The 19,706-nt window shown below is 41.7% G+C and overlaps 1 protein-coding gene across 16 annotated transcripts in view; it reads right to left on the minus strand.

Annotated features, from left to right (window-relative positions):
• Nucleotides 1–19,706, minus strand: part of Tjp1 (tight junction protein 1) — a 319,842-nt gene that overhangs the window by 121,646 nt on the left and 178,490 nt on the right. The window contains exon 1 of one of the 16 annotated variants that reach the window (XM_063249912.1): nt 8,449–8,596. The exons of the other annotated variants lie outside the window; for them this stretch is intronic. The gene's annotated coding sequence lies outside the window, so the exon portion shown is untranslated. Of the gene's footprint in view, nt 1–8,448; nt 8,597–19,706 lie in introns of those variants that run through there. 16 annotated transcript variants of the gene reach the window in all.

The following is a 19,706-nucleotide window of genomic DNA, read 5'->3' on the forward strand; positions in this document are numbered from 1 at the left end:
CTGTGCAGAGAGCAACAAGTACATCAAATCCTGTACTAGGATAGCACTGCACGTGGCTCTTACCCAGCAGACTCAGAAACCTAAATTAAAAGGAACAGAAGAAAGTTTTCCTCTCTTACACCTCTCCCTCCTGTACCCCTGATGTACTGCCCACAGGAAGTTTCTGGATGCATGATTCTGTCATGGTCCATGTTCTTTCTATGGCGAGAGCCACCCTTACCCTAAGTGACAGCAAGGAAAGTGGGATCCCATTAAGAAAACCAGGATCTGTTCCAGGGCAACGCGGGAGCTGCACCGAGGCTTCTGTTCTCTCTGTGAAGGAGGGCACCATGGAGAAGGGCCCGTGGGGTGCCAGTGTGGGTGTATGTGAGGGACCAGGTCACACAGTCTCCACAGTGGACCGTCAGAGTCAATCAGATGCTCGGCTCATTGGAACTTGGTTCCTACAGCAGGAGACAGGGGACAAAGCTCACGAACAGCACATCTCAGCGGCAGGACGTGATCAGGACTGGCGTTGTCAGCCATATGAGACCAGCCCACAGCAGACAGCAGCCAGAAACAATGCCCCGGGTTGAAAAAGGAATCCACCCATTATGAAAGAGAAGTGACCTCAGCAAGTTGTTGTCCGTGTTCTCTGAGCTGATGAAATGGCACTGCACTAAACTCAGAGAATTCAGTCCATCAAACTCCACACTAATGACTTTCTGTAAGTCAAGTACAAGTAAGCAAAACCATCACTGTAAACAAACTTTGCATTACTAGTTTTTGTTTTCAAACTTGACAGTAAACTTTTCTGATTAAAAAAATCTAATTCCCTATTTAATGAGAAATGGATTTTAAATGCATAGCTATATTAGTATTACAATTACTTATATAGTTTCTTAATGATAGATAAAAACGGACAAACATCACATACAAAGTGCTACCTGATTTTGACGTAAGTCTATATAACACAGGACCGTTAGGTAAATACAGAGGTAATAATTTCAAGATGCAAATAATATTGATTTAAAACAATTTTAAGGGGATTAGATTTTCATTTGCATTACAAAGTAGCATATAGTGAATATCTAAAAAGCAAAAAAAAATCACTTGACAGAGGATGAGACCTATTACAAAGAATATCTTAGTTTAAATATAGGTCTACTCAGATACCCACATCCACTGGTCACCAAGCAGTTCCTCCTAAATAATGTTGGATGCAAGGGGAAACTTGCTGGGGACTTTCAGCAAAACCCACTCCGTCCTGTGAAGTACACAGCTAGCCTTCTGAGGCACGGTGACCATCTGCAGACCAGAAGGAAGGCCTCTAGTCTCTGTTTCCAGTCAGTACCTAAGAGGTTTTTGGAAGTGGTCTGGACCTTGTTTATATCAGCTGGATTTTCTTTTACTGAAATACTTTGCTGTCACTGAAAACTACAGCCAGCTTTATTATCTTTCATTCATTCAAGATCTCTTTTCTACCTGCTAAATGAATGCTTATAGTAAAAAGCAGTGCAAGCTTTGAGACCTAATTTCTGAAGATTTCATGGTCAAGTCCTCCCTCAAATGCAGACTGTGGAATTTGATCCTCTCCCTAACATCAGGAGGAAAGCCGCACCCTCTTTCTTGCAGGGTGGCGTCTCCAAGTTCTGATTAAAGTTCTGATTTAAATCCAAACTCTTTTACTCAGACACATGAAAAGCACATTCAAGTGACCTACAGACACATGTGGCTAGTGGCACCTACACCAAGCAGTGCAGTAAGTTCCCCTGGACAAGATCGATCTGTGATGGAAGGATGGGTTTGCATTCTTGGCTTACCAGGAGCAGCTTTTATCAATATACACTCAACTAAGCGCATCAAATGAGTCTAAACGGCACAGACTGCTGCAGTCCCCGATCTCCTGACGAACTTGGAGGCAGCGCATACCTGCAAGCGCTTTGAGCCCAAATCTTTGAGCCCAAAAAGCCCAAAAAGAAGCAGCGCACATTCCTCCGGAGTCCAGAAGACTAGTTCCATCTCCTAAATGCTTACAACATACATTAATGAGCACACGGCAAAGCCGGAAGTGACCAAGAATGGACAGGCGGCAGGCAGTATTTCAGTTAAATTTGGGGTTAACTTGATTTCCCCTCACTTTGGCAACAGTTTTCTATATAACACATCAGTTCTGTGTGATGCTCTAAGACATTTGACACCTAACGTTTACTAATTTAGGATTTTACATTGATTGAAATTCACTGTTCTTGAAATTTCATATAAAATAATAACAGATCCAAAAGATTTTAGAAGATGTGCCTTCACTTTTGATTCCAGGGCATACACTGGAAGACTGTTTTTTAAATTTTCTATTTATCTGTCTGCCTGTGTAATATTTTTTATTTTTTTAAAATTTTATTTTAAAGAGAGTAAATCTAAACAGAACAAAACAGAACAAATCAGATAAGAAGAAAATAATGTAAGTAACACAGATTTTAAAGCAAGATAACAGGAGATCATCACTGGCTATCATATTGTCTCTTGTTTTCTTCTAAATAGTTGTCCATATCTTCACATGCTGTGAATTCATACAAAACAAAATAGCATTAAACTGACCAGAACAGAATGATGAAGGCATGTTAAGCCTTCAAAACCAGAATTAGGGAAATCAACAATGGCTGCCATAATGTCTCTCGTTCTCTCCAAAATAGCTGTCCATACCTTCATGTATATTGAATTAAACAATACAAAACAGACTAAAATCACTCTAAATAAAGGATAATAGTATTGCTGTATTTCACAGCGTGATGCTACGGAATCAGCACTGAATACCAGAGTGTCTCTTTTTCATCAAAGTAGCTGTTCATTTCATCATGCATTATATAATTGATTCTCATAAACTAGGAGAAGTTCTACACGTGTAAGAGATGAGTCTCTACATGTGTACCTATCCTTTCTATGTTAGAGGGAAAAACAAAACAAAACAACAGACAGGCAGATGAAGAAATACACATGCTTGTCTGTTTTTTGAAGACAGCACCTTGCTATGCACCCCAGGCTGGCCTCAAGCTTCTGGGCCCAAATGATCCTCCTCCCCCAGCCTCTTGAGGAGCCGGAATTGTAGGCACGCATGACCACAACTGGCTCTTTTGACTTTTTTTGCAAATTGGAGTTTGCCTCTTTCCCCCCTTAAAAGTGAAGTACAATTTTCACAAAGCTGGTTCACTGAACTAATGAATCCAAACTGACTTGCTGCCCATGGGTAGCCTCCAAACTTTCCCGAAGCCACTGCAAATGCCTTGGAAGACGCTGACGCAGTCACAAATAAATACTTCATTCTTCTAAGTCAGATCACTTTTGATAGACCCTTATTTAAGGAAAACAGGGCACGGTTCAGTATATGACAACAAACTGTGTTTGGAACAGAAATCTGTAGGGGAGTAAAAAGGAAATCTCCAGATATATTCTTTGAAAGGTGTTCCTTCAATTTTAGGGTTCCATCGCTCTGTGTAATTTCCAGTCTTGCACATAAACAGCTGACGTGAAAAATGACTTCCCTTGTACACATGACTGCTCGGGTATAATATACGCGGTCTTCCTGGACCACAGGAAGCTGAGGTCAGGGGGCGGGGCCACGGCACAAAATGGTGTCCTGTGCGTTAATTAATGCCCATGCCTTCTCCATCTGCCCTCGCCCTCACGCAAATGCAGACCCAAGTGATTAAAACAAGATGACAAGAACTGTAAACACACTGCAGCAAATACATTTCAAAACAGCAAATACCTCGCACTGAAAGACTGAATGAAGGCAACAGGCAGCGGCCTGGAGACTTGAAAGTGACCTCTGATCTCTGACCTTTGCTTACCTGCTCCACGTGGTGGTTTTCTACACCAGCCTGCACAGCTGCTGTGGTTGCCTGTGGTTTTGTCAGGGTTCGCTGCCCAAGAGGATCCCCAGAGCCAAGACTCAAGGGCCCAGTTCGCCAATGGCCGCCTTTTTCCTCCGAGTGTTTTCTTAGGTTTCTCAGGCTGTATTTGTGGTTTCGTAGCAAGTCAACTTCTACAGTTGCTTACAGCTAAATTTGGATATTCTAGGAAGCATGGACTGCAGCAGCAATACTGCGGTCACCAGTGTCCTCACACTCCGCTGACTCTGGTTCTGAAGTGACAAGACCATGACATCAGATGTGCACCCTTGTGCACGGTTTGGAATGATTCATAATATTAAACGCACCAGAAAGGGAGTGAAAAATATCCAATTATGTTAGCCGTCCTACACTTGAGTATTGCCTAAAATCAAACTTTCTTGTGGCCCACACACAAGAAAGGTCAGTAGGGTAGCTTGTGTGTGTGGACAATAAAACTGTGACAGTATTTTTGAGAGTGAGCTGATCCCTTACACCATCCATCCATCCATCCATCTAATATTTCATATAAAATGACTGGTTATGCTAGATGCTAAGTCAGACTGCCTATGTCCTTCTATCTATCTAAACTAACTTAAAACTTCCCAAATACACTGGTTGAGGAGACCAAGTGAACCCCTCACTAGCACAGTTACCCCAATAACAAGGCCATGGCAGGATTTTTATCACATGCTGTTTTCCCCTTTTGAGATGGCTCTTGCTAAGGTGACTGGTCTGGCCTGGCCTTGAACATGCAATCCTCCTGCCTCAGCTTTCTCAATAGCTGGGCTTCCAGCCGTGTGCCACCAAGCCTAGCGTATTACATGCTTTCCACTTGGGTGTGTGTTTGCGTTTGGATTTGGGAGGAAGAAAGAAAGCAGAAACGTCAGTAGGCTCAAAGACCTACACTACAGAGCAGACTTCAGATATGAAATGACTCTCCTGCCCTTGCTGCAAATATGAACAATAAAAGACTTCCTGGAGACACTTGGAGATTTTAGAGGCATTAATAGCTTTCCAAAACACAGTTTTGTGACTTTTATTCTAAATGACTATACAAACAAATCACTCCATAGACCGCAGAAAGTGGAGCACAAGATGACCAGGAGGCACATGATATCATGCACAATAAGGGAACGGGACCAAAATTCAATTTGTCACTTGGGTAGAGTACAAAATTCCTAATTAACTTAGGAGGCTGTGTAACGTGTTGGGCACACGCACGTGTAATGGAGAAGCACTCTCTGATTAACAGCCCTGAATTAAGAGCAATGGTCCACTTAGGCCTAGGTGGTTCATCAAAAAGGACTTAACTTGGTCATTTTTTAAAATGTCCTACATCAATCTGATGGAAATTGATTTAGAATTTGATTTAGAAAGCAATTAGAAGGAGGTAACAGACTCAAGATTTGACCAACTGGTCTCTCCTCCGCCACAGCTGTGGCTTCACGGGTCCACTCCCTTTGGTATTTTTGCCTTTGCACCCCTCCCCCACTTCCCTGCTGCCACGCTCAGGACTCCTCCGTGGCTGTGCAAACATGTCTACATCACTTGAAATCTTTTACTAAAACAGCTGTTTGAAAGAATTGATCTGGGGCAGGCCCAGCGGTGCACGCCTGCCATCTCAGCACTAGGGAGGCTGAGAGAGGAGGATTGCCTGGAGCTCAAGGCCAACTCGGGTGAGTTCAAGACCAGCCTGAGCTACACAGTGAAACCTTGTCTCAAAAAAAAAAAAAAAAAAAAGAATTGATCAGCAGAGGGGAAAATGCTTTCTTCACTGGCACTTCAGGACAACTGTTCCTGCCAAACAAGAACCTTTGTGACAAACTTCCCATGGTAAAATGGAGACCTCAGACAACCTAAAGCCCAGTGAAAATCTATCCGCCTGCTTCTTCCAACTAGGGTGAAGGGAAGTTAACTTGGGAGCTCAGGAAGGAAACTATTTCCTCCACAGTCGAGGCTTGCATGGACGTTGCAGGAAGCCTGGCCCACGTCCTGCAGGCTGGGGCACCTTGCAATCCAGGACCTGAAGGAAAGCTCAGACACTGTGGCATGCACAGAGCAGAGGGAACGTGGGGAATGCAGGGTGCTGCTCTGTGCTCTTTTTCACTCTCACTTGTTTATACTTGCTTAAGTAACCTATGTTTACTCTTCCTTTGGAGGTGAAGTTATTTAACTTTTGTATCATGCCTGGAGCACAGAATTATAAAATAAATGAATACTATCTCATATATTCCTTGCAGCAGCCGTCCTGACCTCCCTCTCCACACAAACAACTTCTAAGCAGTGAAATTGTGAGGCTTCTTTTTTCCCTTTTATCCCAGGATCATTTATTCCATCAAAGGCCACTGAATGAAAGGACCAAATGACAAAGAAGAAAAAGGCTCATTTTCAGTAAGTTTCCTTTTCCATTCCTGGCTTTAATTATGAGACTAAGGCTTATTTTTAGTAAAAAGAAAAGAAAAATAACCTCTTTGGTGATAAAAAAAATTATATGTCAATGAATGGTAATATTTTTAATACATCCTTTAGAATTTGTGGAAATGTTAATAAAATATTTAGAGCTCAAGTTTACAAAGGAATAGACAACTACAAATAAGGCTGGACAAGTGTCACAGGAGCATTTGATTGCTGATGCGATTATGAAAACTGTGGTCCATTCCTATGATGCTGTAAATGAAATGAATATGAATGATAAATATAAAAACTCCTGAAAGGTGAACATTCCTGGTAAAAGGATTTAGGATGAGCAATGTTCCAGGGCATTCTTATTAAAACAACCAAGTCCTAGGGACTGTTCTCTCCTTCAACAGAATTCAGCCTGGAGACGCAGCTCAGTGGTAGAATGCTAGCTTAGCATGCATGTGATCCGGATTTGATCCCCAGTGTAAGAGAAAGGGAGAGGGAGAGAGACTATGAATTTCAAGGCATAACTTTTCTAGTAAAGTATGCAGCCTGCACTCCTAATTTGTACTTGTCATAGTATTGAACTCACAATAGGAAAAGAAGACCTAAGCGTCTTTGACAGGTAACTTCATGAACAGATGCCTGAGATGCCTTGGATTTCAGTAAAACACGTGCTCAGTCATACTCTGAGTCTTAGACTTACAGGAAGACCTGTAGTGAGATGTGTAAGACTTGTAGTATCCTTGAAAAACAGAACCGGAGAAACCATAGAGATTGTTTTGGTCAGTGGTTCTCAGCAGACGCTTCCTGGACATCCGGGCCAGTGAGAGGTGTGTCCACCTGCAGGCCCTGAGCTGGGCTCCCTCCTCTGGGCCTACTGATTCTTAGAACCTAGAAATCTGCAGTTTTAACAGGCAGATTATTTCATTCTTTATTTCACATTGCCGGGATACAATACCTGACACCCACTTTTTAAAGGAGGTGAGGTTTACTTTGGCTCACAGTTCAGGGGATTCGGTTCATGTCTGGCTGCCTCCAAGGCAGAGACATCAAGATGGAAGGGCATGGCAGAGCGACACGGCTCACCTCAAGGCAGCCAGGAAGCAGAGAAGGAAAGGAAGAGCCAGGAACAAAAAACATACCCTTGCAGGTCACAGCCCTCTAGCCACATTTTCAGAGCAGGCGCATTCAGGGAGGAACCGGTCAGTGGATTATGTCAACATGACCTACCCACCTTCCAAAGCCCCCTCTGCACATATGAGGCCTTGGGACCTTTTCAATCTAAATCATAAGATCTACATGCTAAGTTTGGGAGACCTCTATTATCTTATCCCTCCCATCTTCAAACATAGAAATTCCAACTTGGAGTTATTCAAGATCAGAGTGGCAGAATGTGATCCAGTAATCAAAACAACACACTCCTGCTCTGTGATAACATTTACTAAACACTAACCTGCAGGAAAGCAGAGTGAACATTTATTTATTTCGTGACACCACAGATTGAAGCCAGGGTCTCCTATGCCCATCTCAGCCCCCGAATGAACACAGAAATTACAATTCCACAACTATCTTACAGGATATCTTGGAGGCCTTTCTTCTTCATTCTGTTCTCTCTCAGATTTTTCCTGAAGAGCTGTGCTCCATAAGGCAATGTGCTGTAGGCAGCAGGGAAGGCTATGTGTGCAAGCGAGCATTAAGTTCGGAGAAGTACAGTTCAAAGCAGCCTGTTGTGGACATCACAGGAGCTGGTTAATTAAGGGAGCCTAACAAACAGGGTCAAAGAGTTCTAAGAAGCTAGCCCTGACCCCGGTTCAGATGATAAAGAAAGACTGCACAGAGGAGAGGTGGCCCTTGCAGCCAGGCAGGCAGCACGGCTGGGCTTGCGACACGGGCAGGGGATAAACCAATGCACCTTCCCGTTCTCATTATGCACTACCCAGTGGAAATGCCAAAGGCTCCTGGCATTCTGGAGCTACAGCCATCAGAGACGGTTGCTTAATACGGATGCAGAAGGAGAAAAGAAAGAAAACAAGATCCTTGTTCTAAGCAGGGCGTTTCTGATTCTGCTCTCCTTCACTCCTAACCCTCAGGCGCTCCTGACTTTTGTGGCTCTGCCACCCGTTCAGATCCTGCCCTGCTGCCCCCATCCCGTGTGGGAAGGAATCTCAGCACTCACCAGTGTTTACAGACGACCTGCTCCCAGATGCATACCAAGGCCTGGAGGACACTGGCTACCTTACTGGGTCAGAAAGTGAGGAAGGGACAGCTACCAGGGCTGGACCTGGGCACCCCGGGCAGGCCAGCACTCCCCCACGGTGAAGCTCCCCAGCAAGAGAACCAGCTGACGTGGACCTGGGACAGGAAGGAAACCCAGGCGGCACTTGAGAAGGCCACGGGAGGGGTCCTGGGCTGGCAGGCTTTGTTCTCTGGCTCCTTGGCCTCCTCCTCCAGGGTCGGCCAAGGCTCCAAGGCCTTGCTTAGGCGAGGACTATGCCAGACCCCGGGAAAGCTGCCAGAAAACTGCTCTGTTTGTAAGCTTTAAAAAACAAGCAAACAGACAAAAAAAACCCCTATCAACAATCAGCTTTTATTTTCCGCCTTAAGAAAAGAAGTAGGGGAAAGGAAATGGAATTGGCCATGAACTGTCAGCCTTTTATGTTAGCATCTAAGAGCATTTGAAAAAGAAGCATTTTAGACCAACTGGAAAGTCACCATTGCAATTATGAACAATTTTTTGAGTTAGAACGCGTTCCAATTATGAAAACACGTAACATGTTAAAAATCGTTTTTAAAAACGATTTTTTAAAAAACATGTTTTAAAAACATTTTTAAAAACATGTTAAAAATCCTTTCCCTTTGAACTAATCAGAATGGCATCACATGGCTGTGTACGGCACTGAGGAAGCCTTGCAGGCTAAGATCTATGAACTATAGCTCAGAGATTCAAAAATTGAGAGGGGAAGGGGGCAAGGAAAGAGAAAGGGAAAGAGCAAAAACATTCAGAGCCTTCAGGATGGAACAACAAGCATAACATTCTACTCAACAATTTCAAATTTGAAAACCCCTCATCATCTCTATCCGGGCTCTGCCTGCTCTTTAACCCAGAAGAACAAAACTGGATGAAAGGCCAGTTTAAAAGTACTGTGTGCTCAAAAAAGTATGAACATCAGCAATGCAGGGAAACCACGGTGGGTCAAGATGCATTGTTTAAGGCTTTACGAAATATCCCTGTAAAACCCAGCGTTTTCTTTAAAAACGTATTATGTTATTATGATCACTGGTCGTTAAGTGTTTTTCTATTACTTTAACTTTGAAAAATCATTTTTAAAATGTCCAGGAAATCCGGGCAGTGTTAAAAGATATCAGACAGAAAACAGAACCTAACAATTAAAAAGAAGGTAAGAAAGTATTCTATCTTTCAGATGATGGGCTTAGAGGAATCAAATAGGAAACCGTTAAATTTAATTTAAACATGGGTGAAAGTGAGATACACAAAATCAAAATACCACGTATCACAATTATGAGAATATGCTAAAAAGAGATCAAAACACAACTATAAAACAAGTAATAATAAATTCTATGAGAAATATGTGTGACCAATTTAGAGAAAGTCGGAAATTTCTGTGAGGAGTATAAAAAATAAGATATAAGTACGTGCATAGACCATGCCATGGACTCGGTGGTAATATTATACATTTTTCTATGAACATTTTTCTCTAAATAACTTGTAAATTTGACATAAAATTTCCAAAGTTCATTTGAAAGAACAAGCAGGAAAAATAACAGCCAGTTTTGCCGAAGGGTGTTACACTGGTCAGGCACCCAGGAGTGGAAGACTGGAGAGGGGAACGAGAGGCCAGAACACATAACCAGAAATAAACCCACACATAGTCATCCACATAAAAAGGGTGGCACCAATTAGGTAGCAATTCAAATTAAAAACGAAACAAGCCCTCTCTCCCAACTCCCTGCAAAATAAATTCCACATGAATTTAAGACTTTAACAATGAAACTTTTGTGAAGCAGAAAAGTATGTATGACAGACGAAAAGAAATGACTTTTTTATTTTATGGGAAAAAAGTAAAACAAAATTTCATAAAAGATGATATTAGAGTAACAATAGCTAATATGTTGCATATTATTATTTTACAAAGTACTCAGGGTTCAAAATATGGGCACAAAACTCTCCAGTCGGTATTAACACACACTGTCTTTTTCTATGAACTAAGCGACACTAACAGAATAACTAACTGACATTTTTGCTTTTTCTTTGTTTCCTCCCATCTTCCTCCCATCCTAGAGAAATGACTTTCTAAGCTAAGAAATAATAGAAGCACCAAAAGGAACAGAGTGACAGAGTCTATCTAGAAACTGTATTCTAACTTTTTTTTTTTTTTTTTTTTTTGGTCTTTTTGAGACAAGGTTTCACTATGCAGTTCAAGGTGGCCATGAACTCACTTTGTAGCTTCAGCCTCCCAAGTGCTGCGATTACGGAGGTGCACGACCATGCATGGCTTATTTTAATGTTTTAAAAACTAAACAGCTTTACTGAAGTATAATTTACATAACATATAATATACTGATTTAAAATTTGCAATTCAAATATTCTCAAAGTATAATAATTAATTTCCAGAAAATTCTAAAGGCCCATTTTTACCAAAATAAAATAAAAAGGAACACCCAGTTATAAATTAAATGTGTAATAAAGGGTCCTTCTCATACTTTAGGTAGCAATAATTTAAGTGAAAATATAATGATTTAGTTTTCTAAAGTGGGTGAGCAACACACACACACACACACATACATTCTTGGCTTCCACTTTTATCATTGCACAACCAAAAAGTAAATTTTTTTCTCTCTCCATAGGCTGGTTCTGGCTCCCTGTGCCCAGAACTTTGCAGTCCCTTCACAGGCTTTCCGTGTGGTCATCAGAATGACAACAGTGAGTGGCCTCAGTGACTGACAGAGGCATGTGTGGAATGTGACCACAATGGGATGCCCTCAGTAGCACTGTGGAATAAGGCTCAACCAAAACAATAGAGGATTCCAGAGCCCAGCAGGAAGCAGAGACAGATGGCATCTAACCTGGTGCTGCAGTCCTAACACCAAAGGCTCCAGCTCCCCTAGACCAGAGGGCAAATGTGTTCCTTTAAGTACTGGTCAGCTTCCTGCCACTGAAACAAAACACCTGACACCCACAACCTAAAGAAGAGAGGCTGATTTTTGGCTCAGGGTTTCAGAGGGTTCAGTCCATGGTCAGGTGGCTCCAGGCAGAAACAGGGTGGTAGAAGGATCTGGCAAAGATAAGCTGCCCAACTCATGGCATCCAGGAAGCAGAGAGCAGAAACTAAAAAAGGGGGCCAGAGACCAAAGGTAGTTCTTGAGGCCAAGCTTGCATGACCCATTTCCTCCAATGATGCCCCACTTCCAATAGCCCATTCAGCTACAACGACATCAATTAGTTAATCCGCTACTGAGGTCAGTGCCCTGCAACCCAGTCACCTCTTCAAGATTCTTGTGATCCACTGAAGTTAACAATCGAGATTAATGAGCACACTTCAGTTGTGCAGCAAACCCCCGGGAAGTAAGGGGCACAGGCCTCAAGGTAAATCAAATACACAGCATATATGCACATTGCTTTAGTGTTCAGCCCAACACAATCTTCATATAAAGACTGTCATATAAAGTGTTTCTGATAACCCAGAGAACCTATCATAATGGTCTGGCGAGTGACAGACACGTGAGAAATGTTTAATGTGTAAATAACACTGCTATGTTCAGGATGACTGTGTTATTTGTAAGTTTAACAGACTTTGTTTTGAGGGTTTTTTTTTTTGTTAGGATTGTAAATTTGCCTCTCAGACATTTAAAGTGCTTAAGAAAGAAAATATATTAAACCAATAAAGGTGTTTTAAAATGTTTGAAGGAAATCCATTTAACTAAAATGAATCCGAATTCCAAGAAGATGGTGGAGGGGTGAGCAGCAGATGAAACAGCCTCTCTGAGAGTCACCGTCCAGATGCTGGAATACAGCATCATGAGAAAGACGAAGAGGAGGGAAGTGGGTCCCGGACTCAGGAAGGATCTGAAGTGCAAATTGAAGCCTACAGAGAGAGTGAAGAGATAAACTTCGATGAAGAAGAAGGCGGTAGCCGGGGAGCCTTCGCCCTGAGACAGGACTCACCACGTGAGAGGAGCTGTGCGAACCTGAGGATGCACGGTCATGGTGACAGTGATGACTCGCAGCCCTGCAGGCCTCTGCCGACAGCACTGGAGAGGAGCGGTGAGTGCAGAGGGCTTAATCTTCCTGTGAGAGAAAGCAATTAGCCAGGAGCCATTCTGGAGATGGGCTGATAAGCCCAGAGCCCAGGAATGTGCCTGCTTCCTCTAGCAACTCACACCTGGGTGCAGACCCATGGAAACTGCCTGGACTGCGGCAAGCCCAATGAGCCTGGTCTGGGCCATGGCAGATTATCCACTACTCCGCCATAAAACAACTGCTGGCTTGCTGCGATAGATTTGCATGATTCAGGACTCTGTCTCCACAGGCTGTCTATTAGTGAACCCAGAAAAAATCTAGAAAGTGGACTATTTGGGTTTTTTTTCCATTTTTTTTTCTTTCTCCCTCATTGTTTTTATGAGTGTGAAAGTGGTCCCTAACTCTCTGGGGGTGCGGTTCTGTTCTTCCTCTTATCTTTTCCATCTCTTTGCCTTCAGTGTTCTGCACCAGTTTCCCCAAATTGGGGTGATCCCCGCTTTGTCCTCCAACCTTACTTCTAATCTCCTTCTCTTCTTCTACTTCTCTATTTGAACCCTCCTGGTCAAAATTGGCACATTATGAACTTACATATTGCACATAATTATCTGGTTTGTTTTACATTTTGTTATAATCACAAATCTATTTCACGTGGTTAAAAGTTGCAAATTAAAGGCTAGCACAGTGTGTTGTTTTCCAGGCTGTGTTTGATGCTTTGGTTCCATGACTCAGATTAACTAAGGGTCACAGAAAATAGGGCAGCATGGTGCCAACGAACCAGGGACTAGGCCCAATGAGTAACAACTTCTCCTCTCCAACAAACTGAAGAGGTGAGATCTCCCAACCAAAAACCAAAAACCAGCTACACCTGGAGGAGTCCTCAGAGATGCAGTCATCCCTTAAGGTACCAAACACCACCAATAAAGCAACCCACCATAGGCGACTTACAAGCATCATCCCAGGAATTAAACTAAACAGAGAGAAAATAAAATGAGAAGACACTTAAGCAAAGTGCAACCCCAGACGTCCAGTTCACTAAGGCAAATCCAGGGGGCAGTGAGGTGGGACAATCTGAAAGCCCCACCAGGTCTCCCTGAAGTGTAAGCAACAAAGTGTAAGCAACAAAGCCAAAGAATGAGGCTCTGGAAACATGAAATCAGAAATAATCTCTTAGATAACTACACACATTCACCATGCTTAGTGAGGTTAGCATAGACACAGACAAAAAAAACCAGATGAGCTTAAGAAAATTATAGACACTCAGCACAGGAAAGAAATGGAATCCATAAAGCCGATTCAAGCAGACATCCAGAAAAATAAAAACTCCACTGAATGTATTTGAAGCAGTTTAGGCCAATGTGAAGGACAGGGTCTCAGATATTGAAGACAGGCTTACACCTTGCAACCAGGGAAAAAAAGATTTCTCAAAAATAGCAAGGGGCAGTTTGTTGGAGATGAGAAATGAATCCAGCAGCTGCTAGATGAGACAAAGAAGAATAACTTAAGATTGACTGAACAAGCAGGAGATACCACAAAATGTTCCACCAAATGGACATATATGAATTACCAAAGCTGAATCAAGAAGATATAAAAAATGACCAAAAAAATGTTCACAGACATCATGATAGAAAACTTTTCAGGTAGAAAAAAAATAATATGACATACACATAATCAAGGCAAATAAATTTGTCAAATTGTCTAAACACTTTACCAACTTTATAAAAAAAAAAAAGGAAGGGCCAGGGATTTAGCTCAGCAACATAAGCGCCTGCCTGGCAAGCGAGGTTGTGAGTTCAATCCCCGGTAGTGCAGAGAGCCAGGCGTGGTGGGTCACACCTGTAATCCCAGCACTCGGGAGGCTGAGGTGGGAGGATTGTTGCGAGTTTGAGACCAGCCTGGGCTACAAACTGAGCTCAAGGCCAGCCTGAACTGCATAGCGAGACCCCCGTCTCAAAAAAGACTAAATAAATAAATAAAATAAAAAAGGAAAGACAAGACTCAAATCTATGCAATCAGGAATGAAAAGCTTGAAATCACAACACTTCAGAAATCAAGAATATCATCTATACTTGCTTTAAAAACTTGCATCTAGTAAGATGGAAAATACAGAAGAAATGGACAGATCCCTAGACATATATGAATTATCAAAGCTGAATTAAGAAGATATAAAAATCCAAAATAATCCAATATTGATAAATGAAATTGAAGATATAATTAAAAACCTATCAACAAAGAAAAGCCCAGGTCCTGATGGATTCATTGCTGAATTCTACAAGAAATTTAGAGAAGACCTAACACCACTACTTCTCAAACTCTTTTATGAAATTGAAAGGGAAGCAATGCTTTCAAATTCATTCCTGAAAACAAGCATTACTCCGATACCAAAACCAGAGAAGGATCCTACTAAGAAACAGAATGCTAGGCCAATTCCCCTAACAAACATAGGTGTAAAAATCCTTAATAAGATTCCTAAATTTCTAAACAGAATTTAGGAAATCATCAAGATGATTATGTACCATGATCAAGTGGGTCAGGGATGCAGGGATGGTTCTACATACATAAATCCATAAAGGTAATACACTACATTAACAGAGCCAAGGACAAAAATCATATGATAATCTCAATAGATGCAGAAAGAGCTTTTGACAGCACCTGTTTATGATAAAAAATACTACAGAAAATTGGAATAGGTGGTCTTTATCTCAATCTGATAAAGGCCATCTATGACAAACCAACAGCCAACATCATACTAAATGGACAAAAACTGAAAGCTTTCACTCTAAAATTAGGAACAAAACAAGAATGTCCATTGTCTCCACTCTTGTTCAACATAGTCCTGAAAACTTTAGCTGAACAATTAGACAAGAGAAAGAAATAAAAGGGATAAAGACAGGAAATGAAGAAGTTAAAACTATCCTTATTTGCAGATGACATGATACTGTATTTAGAAGACCCAAAAACTCCACCAAAAGACTTCTAGATGTAATAAGCAAATTCAGTAAAATAGCCAGATACATAGTCAACACTCAAAAATTAAAAACCTTCCTGTACATAAATAACAAACTCACTAAGTGATAAATCAGAGAAACAATGCCTTTTTATAACAGCATCCAAAAAAATGAAGTATCTAGGAATCAATCTAAAATAGGATATAAAAGACCTCTATGTTGAAAACTACAGGACACAGTAGAAGAAGATTGAAGAGGATATCAGAAAATGGAGAGATATCCCATGGTCTTGGGTAGGAAGAACTAATGTAGTCAAAATGGCCATACTTCCAAAAGTGTTATATAGATTCAGTGCAATCCCAATCAAAATTCCAATAGCATATCTCACATAATCACAGAAAACAATGCTAAAATTTATCTGAATCCAGAAGAGACCCAGAATAGCAAAGGCAATTCTAGGTAACAAAGACAAGACAGGAGGGATCTCAATACCTGACAAACTTATGCTATAAAGCTACTGTGATAAAGACAGTGTGGAACTGGCAAAAAACCAAACCAAACAAAAACTGACCTGAAGATCAATGGAACAGATTAGAAGATGCAGAAACAACTCCAGACACACTAAGCTACCTTATCTTTGACAAAGGCGTCAACCACATTCACTGGAAGAAAGACAGCCTCTTTAATAAATGATGCTGGAAAAACTGGCTCTACATATGCCAAAGCTCAAAACTCAATGTGTAACTTTCATCTTGTACCAAGCTAAAATCAGAATGGATCAAAGATCTTAATATTAAAACAGAAATATTAAATGTGCTGGAAGATAGAGGAGATAAAATTCTTGAAGACATTGGTGTAGGCTAAGACCTTATGAAGGAAACCCTGATTGCACAGGAACTACCACAAAGAATCAACAACTGGGATCTCACCGTATTGAACAGCGTTTTCACAGCAACAAAAAACACCAACAGAGCAAAGAGACAACCCACAATGTGGGAAAAATGTTTGCCAACTATTCCTCAGCCAAACGATTACTATTGAGAACATAAAAAGAAAAAACAATCAGTCTTCCCAGATTTAAAGATCCAGTCCAAAAAATGGGTATCTGAGATAAATACACACTTCTCAGATAAAGAAATACAAACAGCAAATAACTGTGTGAAAAAATGTCCAACATCACTGATCATTCAAAAGGTACAAATGAAAATGACACTGAGATTCTACTTTATCTCACAAAGAATGGCTTTTATCAGGAAATCAAGCAATAAGAAATGCTGGAGGGGCTGTGGGGAAAAAGGAACCCTCTTCCACTGTTGGTGGGAGTGTAGACTGATGCAACCATTGTGGAAATTAGTGTGGAGATTCCTAAAAAAACTAAGACTAGAGATCCCATTCAACTCACCTATTCTCCTTCTGAGTATCTTCCCAAAAGAATTAAAAACATCATATCACAGTGATATATGTGTACCCATGTTTATAGCAGCAGAATTTGTAAGATCTTAGAAACAAATTTGTAAGATCTTAGAAACAACCTAAATACCCATCAACTAAGGGATGGATTAAAAAAAAACTGTAGTATTTTTATATAATGAGTACTAGTCAGCCATAAAGAAGGATAAACCTGAGACTTCTATAAGTAAAAGATGCAACTTGAGAACATACTCATTAGTGAAATAAATAAGACACACGTGTAAACATCATATTGTCTCATTAGTGTAAAACAACATATGTCTATGTTTATAAAAAATACAATAGTTATACTACTGATTTGTCTGAGTTCACTGAAGAGAAAGATTTGTTCTGCTATTATTTGGACAACTGAATGCAGATGTCTTGTGCTCTGGGTGAGTGATTTGGGGATGACAATATGCAATGTATGTACCATTGTTGCCCCTGATTGACATGCTTTGAAATTTTGCTTTAGTTTTTCTTCATCTTATTCTTTCTTTTTCTTTTTCTCCTTGAAATAAAATAGATTTGGAAAAAATAAAATAAAAAATGAATTCACAGTCTTATTTTATGCAAAAATTAGATTAATGGGCCAGTGAGTTTTATAAATTAAGAAGAGCAACAAGATGAGCATTATTTTACCACACTAGTGACCACGGCAGCTCCACGGAAAGCCAGCAGCCCCTCTTGGATGTAATTGTCACCCACACGCTTCCCCAGCCTCCCCTACAGCAGGTGCAGAGAGGCAGATCAGGCTGCCCTGCACAGTCAGGCCCAGGGAAAGTGATGGGAAAGACGTGGCCAGGGTGAGCGCCAGCTCCCCCTCAGCCCTCTCCTCCGCTGACAGATGGCACTCATCGTTCGTCCCAAAGGCCTGGGTGAAGAAAGGACCTGGTGCTCTGAGACACCCCTCAGGCACAGTAATCTCACTGAAGATTTCACAGGGAAGTCAACGCTTGGCAGATTTTTGGCACGTTTAGCACACACCACACAGCAAAGCCATTCTAATTTCTTCCATTAGATATCTCCTTTCTTTTTCTCAAAGGTTCCCTTTGCTACCACTGTCACTCACCGTCACTGTATCCTTTTTTCTTTCCCACCCCCCTTCAGCTCCATTCGGGACTATGTGGCAGACCCCAGCTCCAAAGGGGCACAGCAGCCAAGGTGGCCACATCTTCTGAGTCTACTATGCCCAGGGCGAAGAAGCCCAACAAAACTGTGGTGGAGGGGGGCCCCCGCCAAGATGATGAGATTTTTCTTGTACCATTTAATATAAAGTGATTTTTGTAAGTTATCTGAAGCCAAAGAGGAAATAAAGGGGGAAAGGTCCCTGAAAGGGAACAGAAATAGAGCCACTTCATTATTTTGCTTAATTCTTCTTGCCATCAGAACAACTGTGCAGCTGGAAGGGCTGGAGACAGGGAAGGGCGTTTAGACAACTTCCAGGCCCGCTGAATTTACTCCCAGTGCAATGAAAAGCTGTCACTGCTGTTTCTGTGATGCTGCTGTTGGTGGATCCTTTGTAACTGGACCCAAGGGCTTTGCTCAGCACAGCCCACAGGAGTCTCTGCAGGTGCAGCTGGTTCCTGCAGCCTAGAAGCCCTCAGAGGGGTTGGCACTTGCCTGCCGTTGCAGCAGCCTGACCTGAGTCTTCCACCACTCAAGCATACTGGCTGCTTCCTTCCTTACGATCTAGACAGACGGACCTTGCATGCTTCTTGTCTGCAGAGATGGTACTGCCCAGATGCTACCAAGGTTTACCAACTGTGCCTTTGGAGGCACACTCAGGACTCAGTGGAGCAGAACCTGACGTGGCCAAGGAGCCCCGCCCTGGAATGCAGTGAGCAGAGCCTTGCACATCAGCAAGCCCAAGGTCTAACATCATCCATGGTTCCTCCATGTTCAGTCCCAACAAAGTCCCCAGCAGACTGGCCTGCATGGTACACATTTCTAAGAACATTCTGACCACATAGGTATTCTCCAAAAAGACTGAGGCTTTTCCTACAGCTCGCCTCCTCTTCAGCTAACTTCCCTCATGATTGTCCTTGATGGTGCATGCACAGGACAATGAGCTTTTTCTTGTATGCAGGCCAAAACTCTTCCAGCCTCTACCCTTACTCAGTTGCAAAGAGGCCTCCAGAGTCTTAGGAATTCTTATACACTGCTTAACAGTGTTAAAGTCAACCACGGACAGCATATGCAACAGTGACCCAAGAAGCTTAAAATGAAGCTGAAAAATCCCTGCTGCCTGGTGATTTCACAGCTGTTGTGATAGAGCACAATGCTTTCCCCATGCAGTTATCTGAAAATGTTGCTGTAAAACAACCCCGTGCTGCCGATATACAAAAGCATAGCACATACAATTACATATGTACCCAATACTTGATAATAAGCAACTATTCTACTGGTTTTTGTATTTACTAAATCATATTTTTAAACCTATTTTAATCTATGTTTCTATTTCATAAAAAGTATTTACTGGGAAATCTTTTTATGCTGCACTGGCAGTAACATCATACATCTCATGTTTAATGCATGTCTTAACTGCACGAGCGGGCCAGTCTGAATGATTGACCTAAACCATTGAAGTCAGTGAAAATGCATCCTGTGATGCCAAAATAATGACAAAACTGTCCAATGCCACATTCTCAGGACACTTTCACCTTGTTAAGTGACCATGATCGTTACACAAGGAACTTCATCTCCAGTACCGACTTCTTAGTCTGTTCCAGCTACCGTAACAGAATACATACACGAGGCAGCTATGTAAACAATGGACAT

Source organism: Cavia porcellus, unplaced genomic scaffold (assembly GCF_034190915.1).
Source record: "Cavia porcellus strain 051 isolate PalLab524CR breed Dunkin Hartley unplaced genomic scaffold, mCavPor4.1 scaffold_6, whole genome shotgun sequence".
Taxonomy (NCBI): Eukaryota; Metazoa; Chordata; class Mammalia; order Rodentia; family Caviidae; genus Cavia; species Cavia porcellus.